Below are 11,399 nucleotides of genomic sequence, written 5' to 3' on the forward strand. Positions count from 1 at the left end.
TGATAGAGGTTTACCCTTGTGCATATGGAGAAAAAAGAAAGAATTATCCAGAAGTCTCTAAGCCCCTAAGCTAAGAATTAAGGTAAATACCTTCTCAGACTATCATTTATTAGTATTACAGATCTGTGGAATCTTAAAAACACAATGCAAGCAACAGTTTTCAGGAGGCCTGAGAAAGAGCATGACCAGATTTGGACATATGGTTGATAGGATCCTATATAGTATAATTGTTTTCTGATAGAACTTCCATTTAATATAAGTCCAAAAATCCTGGGTTTCTTTAAATATATGATCCAGGAGAAACTGATTCACTTTGAAGACACAGTAATTTTTCCTGAGCTACTGTATCTGGATATCTTTGGCAAACTGTGTCCTGTTATTATGTTGAAGCCTAGGATGAGACCTGACTAAACTCATTTTCATGAGGTGCAAAATAAGCTTATTGATGAAATCCTGGCATTGCTGACTCCACAAAGATTCTATTCATATTTAACATGAGATAAATATGCTTTTTAAAAAAGTATTTGGCTTTTTGGAGAGCTTGTGTGTTTAAGGCTATGTCTTTTTCTATCAAAATCAAAAGTTAACTTGGAACTATATAAAAGACTGTAAATTAAATTTAGTGAATAGCATTTTATGATCCATCCTGATGCATGTAATTGCCATAGGTAGGAAATACATCTGTGGTGAAGAAGTGGAAAATTGGAACATTATGGAGTTTCCGCCAGTTGTTAGTGAATCTAAACTAATCTTTATTGAATTCCTGAGACAGCACAAGGAGGTTTCTTCTCCTAAAAAAAAGTGCTGAGCAAGTGAAAGTGGAGCCAGAACAGACACTGGCACATTGTTTTAGGGATTTAGATACATTATTTAACTTGAGTTCTGCAGGACAAAATGAAACAGTGATGGCAGCTGATTCTCCCTAGAGTATCTTGTAGTCTATATTAAGTAAACTTAATATAGAATGTAAAACAAAAGCCTTTGAAAAGTTGCTCCATACTGGTGATCAAGCTGAATTATCTGGACAGATTCACAACACATAATACTCTAGTTAAACCATAGTTAATTTACCCTCCTGTTGCAGCAGTATAGTGTATTCATACATGATATGATTTTAAATTAATCAGCCAATAACTGCAGCCAATAATCTGTGGCAACATGGAGCTCAGTGAGGTCTAATTGACCTAGGAGTTTACCCAGATTTTTGGACAGATTTGTCAGGTTGCTTAATGTCATTCTACTAATTTCTTTTAACTTTTCTTTGGTCAAACTATACCACTGAGTCTCCTGTGTGGGTCTTATTGGTATATACTGATATCAGTCTATACTGATATATACTGATATAACCTGAGTAAGAGCTTCATGAGGGCACAAACTGGATCAAGGCCTCCCACCACAGCAGTTGGAAAGGAGGACAGAGACCTTTTTTGTTTCACCCCAGCCCCTCTCCAGCAGCACAGTGGGACACAGGGATGACATACAGATGACCCACCCCACGCAGGCAGTGTGATCCTCTCTGTTACAAAACCAACAGGATCTAGACAGAGTCAAATATCACAAAAGTATTGTGACCCTAATGGGTTACCAAATGTACCATATACGAAGGATAACCAGAAGCTTTAAACACTGCAGTCAGCAAAACAATCTATACCTAATTAGAGTGCCAAGAGCTTGATGTTTCTAACCCTGTTTTCATGTGAAAATCTCTCATGGATTCACAGGGCTCTGTAGCAAATGTATGTCTGTACCACAAAATTGTTGGACAGATAACTGTTTCAGCATATTTGTCCAAAGACATGAGACCTATAATTTTATACCAAATTGTCTCTAATTGCCAGCAAAAGCACTGACTGTGTTGAGGCATTTTCTAACGGCTTGCCTTCGCTGCATAGAAAGAGAGACCCTCCCACTGTCCACAAAGTAAAGCCCTCTGACCTAGGGCTTTAAATATGGACTAATTTATCTGGCTAGGATTACCTGCTGAGAAAATCATTGAGAACTAATGATCTGTCCTTTCCTCTTCCCAACACTGAAAGACAGGCTGGGGCCAGATTCCAGCTAGGACTGAGTAGAATGAAAGAAATGGACAGAGGTGTCTACAAAATCACAGGGAGAAACTAAGATAACAGACGTGCCAAAATATAAGGCTCTGGTAGAAGTTGCTGAGGGGACATTCTTCTGAAGTACTGAGAGGTATATTTTCAGTTTTAAATTATCTTTTCCAACTAAGGCAAGGAAGAGCAGTCCACTGGTCAGACCATTAGAAAGCTTGGATTCAAGTAGCTGTTCTGCCACAGATTTTGTGCCTCAGAGACACAAAACGTAGCTACATTACATTTTTTCCCCCATTTGCAAAATGTGGAATGACAGTTCTTTACTATTTCACAGAATACACTAAAGACTTTGAATTGCTCAAATATTATGGTAATAGGAGCTGCAGAAGCACCTTAGCCAAGACACATTTTACTTCCTAATAAACATAATTTCTTTTAAGGAAGCTGTTTTGTTTTGTTCTGTTTTGGTTTTTTGTATTCATGCATCTCTAAAAAGAGATCTCAGTGTCCATTAAGACCTTCAGAGCACAAGTGTTTGACGTCAACAGTTTGTCCTAAAACAAAACTGTAAAAATATTAGATTTTATGTTAATATAGGAAGATATAGAAACTTCCTTGAAATATGACACAGTGTTGTAGTTTAAGCCCAGCCATAAATCAGAACCACGTAGTCTTTGTCTCACTCCCCACCCCCCTATCCCCCACCCCCCCACCCCCCCCCCAGCTTCCGGAGGGATGGGGAGGAGAATCGAAAGAATGTAAATCCCACAGGTTGAGATAAGAGCAGTCCAGTAACTAAGGTATAACACAAACCACTGCTGCTGCCACCAGTAATAATAATAATGATAGGGGAAATAACAAGGGAAGAGAATACAACTGCTCGCCACCCGCTGACTGATACCCAGCCCAACCTGAGCAGTGATCTAGCCGTTCTGGGTAACTGCCCCCAGTTTATATACAGGGCATGACACACTGGGGTATGGAATACCTCTTTGGTTAGTTTGGGTCAGGTGTCCTGTCTCTGCTTCCTCCCGGCTTCTTGTGCCTCTCCTCACTGGCAGAGCATGAGACTGAAAAGTCCTTGATTGGAGTAAGCGTTACTCAGCAACTACTAAACACATTGGTGTTATCAGAACTGGTCCCAGGCCAAAAGTCAAAACCACAGCACTGCACCAGCTACAAAGAAGGAGAAAAATGACTGCTACTGCTGAACCCAGGACACACAGACACCTTAAGTTCAGAACCTGGAAGAAAGAAATTGCAGATGACAGAACTTGCTGTTCTGAAGACAGCTGCTTTCTCAAGAGTAACTACCAAAGATCCCTGTCTTAAGGTTTTCCTAGAATTATCAAGAATGCACAAAGAGAAACAAGAATAATTTTAAAATGGCATAATTTATGTTTAAAAGTATAAAAAAATCTCAGTTCCAATGAACTGATCAGAGAATGACTAAAGGATCTAGTGGTTAATGCTCTGTTTTCTTTGGAACACTATCTGGAGTGTCAGAGAAATATGTGCAACAAAGCAGTGGTGTGACAAGGAATATTTCATAAGAGGTTAAGCACACTGTGGTGGAGTTTTGGGGGGGAGTGTTGTTTGTTGTTGTGTGCTTCTTTCTGCTTGGTTTTTTGTTTGGTTTGTTAGGTTTTTTTGTTTGATCACTTTTTTTTCTCAAAAATTGATCGTATGCATCCAGGGCACATAAACCCCTATTTCAGGTTTCATTTTCTTAATTGTTTCAAGACACGATAGGAGTCAGGACAGAGTTACTGAGGCTAATTGTTATACTTAACTATTGTGAAGCATCAGACAGAAATGTAGAGAAAAAAATGTGAGAGGGATTTAGTTATCTGAGAAACCATTTAGACGTACTAGCCTACATATCAAGCGAAAAACAAAAATCACTTTATAGAATCATAGAATAGTTAAGATTGAAAAGGACCTTAAGATCATCAAAGTTCCAAGCCCTCCGCCATGGGCAGGAACACCTCACAATAAACCATCTCACCCAGGGCTTCGTCCAACCTGGCCTTGAACACTGCCAGGGACGGAGCATTCACAGCCTCCCTGTGCAACACATTCCAGTGCCTCACCACCCTAACAGGAAAGAACTTCTTCCTTATATCCAATCTAAACTTTCCCTGTTTAAGTTTTAACCCGTTACCCCTTGCCCTATCACCATGGTTCCTAATGAAGAGTCCCTCCCCAGCATCCCGATAGGCCCCCTCAAATACTGGAAGGCTGCTATGAGGTCTCCATATAGCCTTCTCTTCTCCAGGCTGAACAGCCCCAACTTTCTCAGCCTATCTTTATACAGGAGGTGCTCCAGTCCCCTGATCATCCTTGTGGCCCTCCTCTGGACTTGTTCCAACAGTTCCATGTCCTTTTTATGTTGAGGACATCAGAACTGCATACAATACTCCAAGTGAGGTCTCACAAGAACAGAGTAGAGGGGCAGGATCACCTCCTTCAACCTGCTGGTCACACTCCTTTTGATGCAGCCCAGGATACAGTTGGCTTTCTGGGCTGCAAGCACACTGCCGACTCACGTGCATTTTCTCATCAACCAGCACCCTCAAGTCCTTCTCTGTAGGGCTGCTCTGAATCTCTTCTCTGCCCAGCCTGTAGCTGTGCCTGGGATTGCTCCAACCCAGGTGTAGGACCTTGCACTTGGCATGGTTAAACTTCATGAGGTTGGCATCAGCCCAACTCACAAGCATGTCAAGGTCCCTCTGGATGGCATTCCTTCCCTCCAGCGTATCAACCGAACCACACAGCTTGGTGTCATCGGCAAACTTGCTGAGGGCACACTCAATCCCACTGTCCATGTCACCGACAAAGATGTTAAACAAGACCGGTCCCAACACTGATCCCTGAGGGACACCACTCGTTACTGGTCTCCAGCTGGACATTGAGCCATTGACCACAACTCTTTGTGTGCAGCCATCCAGCCAGTTCTTTATCCACCGAGTGGTCCATCCATCAAATTGATGTCTCTCCAATTTAGAGACAAGGATGTCATGTGGGACAGTGTCGAATGATTTGCACAAATCCAGGCAGATGATATCAACTGCTCTATCCCTGTCCATCATTTCTGTAGCCCCATCATAAAAGGCCACCAAATTGGTCAGGCAGGATTTCTCCTTAGCGAAGCCATGCTGGCTGTCTCCAAGCACCTTGTTGTTTTTCATGTGCCTTAGTATGCCTCCAGGAGAATCTGCTCCAAGATTTTGCCAGACACAAAGGTGAGACTGGCTGGTCTGTAATTCCCCGGGTCATCCATTTTCCCCTTCTTGTTATATTAGCCTTTTTCCAGTCATCAGGAACTTCACCTGACTACCGTGATTTTTCAAATATGATGGACAGTGGCTTAGCAACTTCATTTGCCAACTTCTTTAGGACCCACAGATGGATTTCATCAGGTCCCATGGACTTGTGCACATTCAGGTTTTTAAGATGGTCTCAAACTATCTCAAACCATCAAAACCATGGTCTCTCCTTTCCTACAGTGGGCCCAAGGTTTTCATTCTCGCAGTCCCTGCGTCTGCCTTCCAAGACTTGGGTGGTGCTTTCAGAGCTTTTGCCAGCGAAGACCGAGGTAAAGAAGTCATTCAGAATGGCAGCCTTCTCCAAATCCAGGATAGCCAGGTCTCCCGAGAGCTTCCAGAGGGGGCCAACCTTGTCCCTAGTCTGTTTTGTATTCGTTACGTACTATACAATCCCTTCCTGTTGTCCTTAATATCTCTAGACAAGTTTAATTCTAACTGGGCCTTAGCTTTCCTAACCTGGTCCCTAGCTTCCCGGACAACATCCCTGTATTCTTCCCAAGCCACCTTCCACTTTTTATAAGCCTCTTTTTTCATTTGAATTTTCCTCAGCAGCTCCTTATCCACCCAAGGAGGTCTCCTGGCCCTCCCGCTGCACTTCCTTCTAGTTGGGATGCAACACTCCTGAGGTTGTAGCAAGTGATCCTTGAATATCAACCGAGTCTTGGGCCCCCCTCCCCTCTAGGGCTATATCCCATGGAACCTTACTAAGCAGGTTCCTGAAGAGGCCAAAGTCTGCTCTCTTGAAGTCTAGGGCAGTGAGCTTGCTGCACGCTCTTCTCACTGTCCTGAGGATCTCGAATTCAGTCATCTCATGATCGCTGCATCCAAGGCTGCCCTGGAGCGTCACATTTCCAACAACCCCTTCCCTGTTGGTGAGCACGAGGTCAAGCATGGCACCTCTCCTTGTTGGCTCCTCTATTACTTACAGAAGGAAGTTGTCTTCCCACACAATCAAGGAACCTCCTGGATTGCTTGTGCTGGGCCGTACCATTGACCAAACAGATATCAAGGTGGTTTATGTCCCCCATGAGAACAAGGGCCTGTGAGCGTGAGGCTTTTCTTATCTGTCTATAGAGTGCTTCATCCACAGGTTCTCCTTGATCAGGTGGTCTGTAACAGATCCCCACAGTAATGTCTCCCATCACTGTTTTCCCTTTAACCCTGACCCACAAACTCTCTGCTGACTGCTCGCCTATCCCCAGACAGAGCTCCATACTCTCCAGCCTATCTCTAACATAAAGGACAACTCCCCCTCCCCGCCTGCTGGGCCTGTCTTTTCTAAAGAGCCTGTAACCTTCCATTCCAACACTTCAGTCATAGGAGCCATCCCACCGTGTTTCTGTGATGCCTATTATATCATACACCTGTAGACATGCACTCATCTCTAATTCCTCTTGTTTGTTCCCCATGCTACGGGTGTTTGTATAGAAGCATCTGAGCAGAGCTCCAAATGAAGCCGGCTCATTGTCTGGAGCGGCTGGAATATCTCTACATCGCTCTGAGCATTTATTATAGGTGCTGGCAACTGACTCGGTGTGTTGGGATGGAATGATGCCCCCCTCCCCATTTCTGGGATGTAGTGAAAAATAATTGCTAATTGAATAATAACTTAAAGTGTTTCCCAAATGTAGATTCATATCCGGGCTTGTTGATTATACAGAACAGACAGAAAAAAGTCTCCTGTTCTGGTTGTGCTTGCAGCTAATGGTGTCAGCCAGTTTCCAGTGGAGGCAGTGGCAGTGCGTCTTTTGACTTGAAAGAGATTTGGGTGAGGCCCTAGGTATCTACATGGATGTGGCCTATCAACAGTCAGTTTTGCCCTTGTACTGTTGGAAATTGGACTATGGCATTCAACTTTAATAGCTCTGAAGTATTTCCACAGCCTCAGATGAAAAAGAAATACTTAAATGCAGAGGCAGGCGTACAAAGTGGAAACCTACTCACAATTTCTGCTTTCTTTGTTACTGATTCTCTCTATCAGGCAGTTTGTGACTCATTATGGCCACCTAAACCACTATTTAGCTATGTGTGGCAACATGGACAGTTCAATTGCATGCACCTTCAGCAAGTTTGCCGATGATCTTAAGCTATGTGGTTCAGTTGATACGCTGGAGGGAAGGAATGCCATCCAGAGGGACCTTGACATGCTTGTGAGTTGGGCTGATGCCAATCTCATGAAGTTCTACCAAGCCAAGTGCAAGGTCCTACATTTGGGCTGTGGCAATCCCAGCCACAGCTACAGGTTGGGCAGAGAAGAGATTCAGAGCAGCCCTGTGGAGAAGGACTTGGGAGTGTTGGTCAATGAGAAACTGAACACGAGCTGGCTTCAGTGTGTGCTTGCAGCCCAGAAAGCCAACTGTATCCTGGGCTGCATCAAAAGGAGCTTGACCAGCACGTCGAAGGAGGTGATCCTGCCCCTCTACTCTGTTCTTGTGAGACCTCACTTGGAGTATTATGTGCAGTTCTGGTGTCCTCAACATAAAAAGGACATGGAACTGTTGGAACAAGTCCAGAGGAGGGCCACAAGGAGGATCAGGGGACTGAAGCACCTCCCATATGAAGGTAGGCTGAGAAAGTTGGGGCTGTTCAGCCTGGAGAAGAGAAGGCTATATGGAGACCTCATAGCAGCCTTCCAGTATTTGAGGGGGGCTATAAGGATGCTGGGGAGGGACTCTTCATTAGGAACCATGGTGATAGGACAAGGGGTAACGGGTTAAAACTTAAACAGGGGAAGTTCATGTTAGATATAAGGAAGAAGTTCTTTACCATGAGGGTAGTGAGGCACTGGAACAGTCTGCCAAAATAAGTGGTAAATGTTCCATCCCTGGCAGTGTTTAAGGCCAGACTGGATGGGACTCTGAGCAACCTGATCTAGTAGAAGATGTCCCTGCCCATGGGACTCTAGAATCTTAAGATTCTTTCCAACCCTAACCATTCTGTGATTCGATGATTCTGTGATTCGATGTTTCTATGACTCTATGCCTATGAAAATGCCACTCCCCAGGGTAGCTTATGTAGTATAATTTACTAATTACTTTTTCCTTCTTTTAGATGGTCTTATGCTCAAATTACTATTATTATATTGTAAATGTCTACAGGAAGCAGGGGAATAAATTAAAAACATTTTTTCACTTGTTTTTCACCCCCTTAACTATAGTTGAGACAAGGAAGCAGAAGAAGCCTGATTAAGTTTATTTCATTTTTTAAAAAGCCCTCAGCAGATTTCCAGTCAAAAATTAACTACTGTATTGCTAAAAATGCAGAGACTTAACCCCAGTCTTATGCACATGAGCATTTGTAGAAGAAATTACCTTCCTGATTCTGGGTTCCTCATTCTGCACATCTTGACATTGAACTGGCAGGAAAACTCCATGACACTTTTAGATCAGGATTAATCCATGATGCAGCACAAAGCCAAACCTCAGACCCTAAGAACTGGACCATATGCTATCAGGTATGGTGAAATTTGTCTAAATTTGTCATGTGCAAATATAAAATGTGCTTCATCTAATTAAGCAAGATAGAGTCATATAAAGTCTATATATGGTCTGAGTATTTTTTATTGGAGTAGAAAATTAAAATAACTAATCATTCCAAAACATCCCAGACTACTTTTAGCTTTACCATGCTACAAATATCGGGGTTTTTTAACAATCTGTTGTTTACTATTGATCACTCAGACACTGACCTTTAAAGGCTGAGTGTATATGGAATAAATTCTAAGGATTTGTTCTACAACAAACCCAAGGAACTTGAAATAAACAAGAAAAATCCTTATCATGAGCATTTTCCTTTTCCATTTTGCCCTGCTTCACCCAGTGGACTGCAGAGGAGCTCACCCCTTAACAGAGAGAAAAAGTATATGTCAACTTGCTCACCTACAGAGCCTTCAGGCAAAATGCATCACTTTTTCAGGTCTGTCAAGGACTGAATAAATCACAGATAAGTGGGTTAAAATGTCAGCACCCACTGGGACTGAAATAAACCTACCACATCTTTTCATCCAAGTGAAATTCTAACCACAGTACCATTCATTAAGGAAAACAATTTAAAACTCTTAATGATCGATTTTATTTTTTTTCACAAAATGAAGAAAACACAAGTTGTTGGCTTTCTCTCCCCAGCCCACTGTAAAAAGTCTGTGGAAGTCATCTTGTACAAAAGGTCAGATAAGTGTGATGTGAAAGATGGTGTTAAAAGGCTTTCAAACTTTGTTTATTAATAGATATAACCCTTTCACCTCTGCTACATCTGTCACCACTAGGTTAAATATCATCTATCTTACTGGTCACCTGACTTCATGTTATTAGTAAGGGAAAATGCTACAAAAACCACTGAGCACTTACAAACCCCTTACATAAAAATGATAGAGTAGAATTGCCTGAGCCCTCCTAATAAAATGTAACCTAACATGGAGCAACTAAAGTCACTGAGGGTAGCCTATGGCTTTAAAAGCATTCACTAGGCCATTGATCATTGAAGACAACATATGGTGACCTCACACAAACACAATGTAAACTCCCAGACTCACTGATGGCATTCCTAGTGCTGTGTCCAAATTTGCATTGCCTCTCTGTAAACTGTTTGACATAAGCAGTGAAAGATGGAAAGAGAAAAGGGTCTCCTCAGTATGATGAGGATACCACCAAATCCAGCTGGATGCAATTGAATCAACTTGTACCTTACTTTGATGTTTAAAAAAATCTCAGGACGTGTGTGAATAAAATTTTTGTAAGTTTCTTGGAAGTGTATTTTCCCTTCTGGATATCCAAAACAGATGCTAGAGTATAAAATTCCACTTTTCCTGTGTGTGTTTTTTTGTTGTTGTTGTTTTGGGGTTTTTTGTTTGCTTTTTTTTTTTTTTTTTGATTGATTTTTCTTTTAAAGGTGATTAAGAAAAGAAATGGAAAAAATATGCTGTTTAATATGCATTTATCAGGCAGAAAGGCATATGGGTGTATGTCTGTGGGCTTATATACGTGTTCCTCTTTTCCTTCCTCCCTCCCTCCCTCTCTCGGTCCCTTCCCCTGTAAGCACCAGGAATGCACAAGTGTAAAACCCTCAGTATAGCAGTGGAATGCTTTAGGCACTTTAACCATCCCTGTGGTCCTTCACTGGACTCTCTCCAGTATGCTTATGCCTCTCCAGTGACGTGGAGTCCGAAACTGGACACCACCAATGCTCCAGGTGTGGCTTCACCAGTGCTGAGTAGAAGGGAAAGACCATTTCCTTCCACCTACCAACAATGCAGGTCTTTGTCTCATGGAGCCTATGACACCCTTAGCTTTCTTTGCTGCAACGGCATGTTGCCAACTCCTTTTCAACTTGATGTGCACCACGACCCTCAAACCCTTTTCTTAAACCAACCTGATTTCCAGCCAGGTGACCCGCTGCATAAAGGGGCTGCTCCTCCCCAGGTGCAGGACATTGCACTTCTCGTTACACTCCACGAGGTTCCCTTTGACCAGTTTCTCGAGCCTGCCGAGGTGCCTCTGGGTGGCGGCACATCCCGCTAGTGTACCAGCACCTCCCCGGGAAAACGTGTCAAAACGAAAACTGCGTTGGCCGGGAATCGAACCCGGGTCAACTGCTTGGAAGGCAGCTATGCTCACCACTATACCACCAACGCGACGATGTTGATATTTCTGTGGTTATACTCCTCCTTCCCTTCTAGTTGCCATATGCTCCTAGTCTAACCACAGAATTTGCTAGCTGCACAAAAAAGAACTACTGAAGGAAACATTCAAATATATTCCATAGCTGCCAAGGCTGCTAGAAAACTTTTTTTTTTTTCTTTTTAACAATAGAAAAAAAACCCTCAAGGTCTCATTCAGTGAAATATTTCCAGCTTCCTGATTTGTTTAACAGAAATCTAAGTAACAGGACTAAACCCTTCACAAATTGCACTGCAGATAATGGCACAAGTGGGGAAAGAAAAGCTAACAGCTGACAGCTTGAGTCTGATGAAATGGGCATCCTCATTTCACCATTTTTTCATAAAAGGAATACTCTTGCT

The 11,399-nt window shown here is 42.7% G+C and overlaps 1 non-coding gene across 1 annotated transcript; it reads right to left on the minus strand.

Annotated features, from left to right (window-relative positions):
• Window positions 1-10,940: 10,940 nt before the first annotated feature.
• Window positions 10,941-11,012, minus strand: TRNAG-UCC (transfer RNA glycine (anticodon UCC)). The gene has a single exon. It is a non-coding gene; the product is annotated as a tRNA-Gly (tRNA).
• Between the last annotated feature and the right edge of the window lie 387 nt (window positions 11,013-11,399).

The sequence above is a fragment of the Neopsephotus bourkii genome, unplaced genomic scaffold (assembly GCF_033783945.1).
Source record: "Neopsephotus bourkii isolate Nb327-2 ecotype Australia unplaced genomic scaffold, CSIRO-AGI_Nbou_v1 NB_53, whole genome shotgun sequence".
NCBI lineage: Eukaryota > Metazoa > Chordata > Aves > Psittaciformes > Psittacidae > Neopsephotus > Neopsephotus bourkii.